General features: G+C 58.2%; 1 non-coding gene across 1 annotated transcript in view; it reads left to right on the forward strand.

Annotated features, from left to right (window-relative positions):
* Window positions 1-745: 745 nt before the first annotated feature.
* Window positions 746-2049, forward strand: part of LOC124560960 — a 1910-nt gene continuing 606 nt past the window's right edge. Inside the window, exon 1 of the ribosomal RNA XR_006969438.1 lies at window positions 746-2049. This exon is cut by the window's right edge and continues 606 nt beyond it. This is a non-coding gene — a ribosomal RNA (small subunit ribosomal RNA).

Consider the following 2049-nt stretch of genomic DNA (forward strand, 5'->3'; position numbering starts at 1 on the left):
CGGCGTGCTGGCCGCGCGGTGCGTGGGCGCACGCGCTACAGCCGGCTGGTGGGGGCGGCCAGTGGCAGGCGCGCCGGCCGACGGAGGCGGCAGGCGGCGCAGCTGCGCGCCGGCGCACCCTGCACGCGGCGCCGTGCGGCCAAAGTAGGTCCTCGCGGGCCCGGTGCGAAGCGCGGTGGACATCTGCAGTGTGCTGGTCCGATTGAGGACTGTGTGCGCTGAGGATGCGCCGCCGCCCGGCGCTCGGCGCCGCGACGCCGTCTGCTGCTCGGTCGCCTCTGCGGTTCTCGCAGGTGGTTTGTATCGCAGCTGTGCGGACGTGTTGGCGCGTGCGCTGTGCTGGGAGAGTTCGCTTCGGCACCCAAGTGGGGCTTTTGTCCCTCTGTGGCGCTGGCGTTGGAGCTGCCGGCCACCGTAGGTGGCGCGTGTTGTCTCCCGCCGGCAATGCCACGACAGCACGCTCCCGGGCCTCTGTCGGCAGCGGCAAGCTCAGTTGGGAGCACGGGTGGTCGCACCTAAAGCGTCTACTCGCCAAACTCCGGGCGATTGCGCCTCTCTCGAACCCGACCAAGTACTTAGGACGGCGCTGCGCGCCGCCGGGACCTGAGAGGGTTTCGAGGTGTATCGTGCAGGGGAGCTCAGCCTCCTCCTGTTTGCAGAATAATTGAGCGGACGCTTGCGTGTTCGCGCGGGCCCCCGGGACACACTCCCGGGCGGCCGGCTGCTCAGCTCTAGTTGACGCAGCTCCCTGGTTGATCCTGCCAGTAGTCATATGCTTGTCTCAAAGATTAAGCCATGCATGTCTCAGTACAAGCCGCATTAAGGTGAAACCGCGAATGGCTCATTAAATCAGTTATGGTTCCTTAGATCGTACCCACGTTACTTGGATAACTGTGGTAATTCTAGAGCTAATACATGCAAACAGAGTCCCGACCAGAGATGGAAGGGACGCTTTTATTAGATCAAAACCAATCGGTCGGCTCGTCCGGTCCGTTTGCCTTGGTGACTCTGAATAACTTTGGGCTGATCGCACGGTCCTCGTACCGGCGACGCATCTTTCAAATGTCTGCCTTATCAACTGTCGATGGTAGGTTCTGCGCCTACCATGGTTGTAACGGGTAACGGGGAATCAGGGTTCGATTCCGGAGAGGGAGCCTGAGAAACGGCTACCACATCCAAGGAAGGCAGCAGGCGCGCAAATTACCCACTCCCGGCACGGGGAGGTAGTGACGAAAAATAACGATACGGGACTCATCCGAGGCCCCGTAATCGGAATGAGTACACTTTAAATCCTTTAACGAGTATCTATTGGAGGGCAAGTCTGGTGCCAGCAGCCGCGGTAATTCCAGCTCCAATAGCGTATATTAAAGTTGTTGCGGTTAAAAAGCTCGTAGTTGGATTTGTGTCCCACGCTGTTGGTTCACCGCCCGTCGGTGTTTAACTGGCATGTATCGTGGGACGTCCTGCCGGTGGGGCGAGCTGAAGGCGTGCGACGCGCCTCGTGCGTGCTCGTGCGTCCCGAGGCGGACCCCGTTGCAATCCTACCAGGGTGCTCTTGAGTGAGTGTCTCGGTGGGCCGGCACGTTTACTTTGAACAAATTAGAGTGCTTAAAGCAGGCAAGCCCGCCTGAATACTGTGTGCATGGAATAATGGAATAGGACCTCGGTTCTATTTTGTTGGTTTTCGGAACCCGAGGTAATGATTAATAGGGACAGGCGGGGGCATTCGTATTGCGACGTTAGAGGTGAAATTCTTGGATCGTCGCAAGACGAACAGAAGCGAAAGCATTTGCCAAGTATGTTTTCATTAATCAAGAACGAAAGTTAGAGGTTCGAAGGCGATCAGATACCGCCCTAGTTCTAACCATAAACGATGCCAGCCAGCGATCCGCCGCAGTTCCTCCGATGACTCGGCGGGCAGCCTCCGGGAAACCAAAGCTTTTGGGTTCCGGGGGAAGTATGGTTGCAAAGCTGAAACTTAAAGGAATTGACGGAAGGGCACCACCAGGAGTGGAGCCTGCGGCTTAATTTGACTCAACACGGGAAACC

This window comes from Schistocerca americana, unplaced genomic scaffold (genome assembly GCF_021461395.2).
Source record: "Schistocerca americana isolate TAMUIC-IGC-003095 unplaced genomic scaffold, iqSchAmer2.1 HiC_scaffold_112, whole genome shotgun sequence".
In the NCBI taxonomy this organism is placed as follows: Eukaryota; Metazoa; Arthropoda; class Insecta; order Orthoptera; family Acrididae; genus Schistocerca; species Schistocerca americana.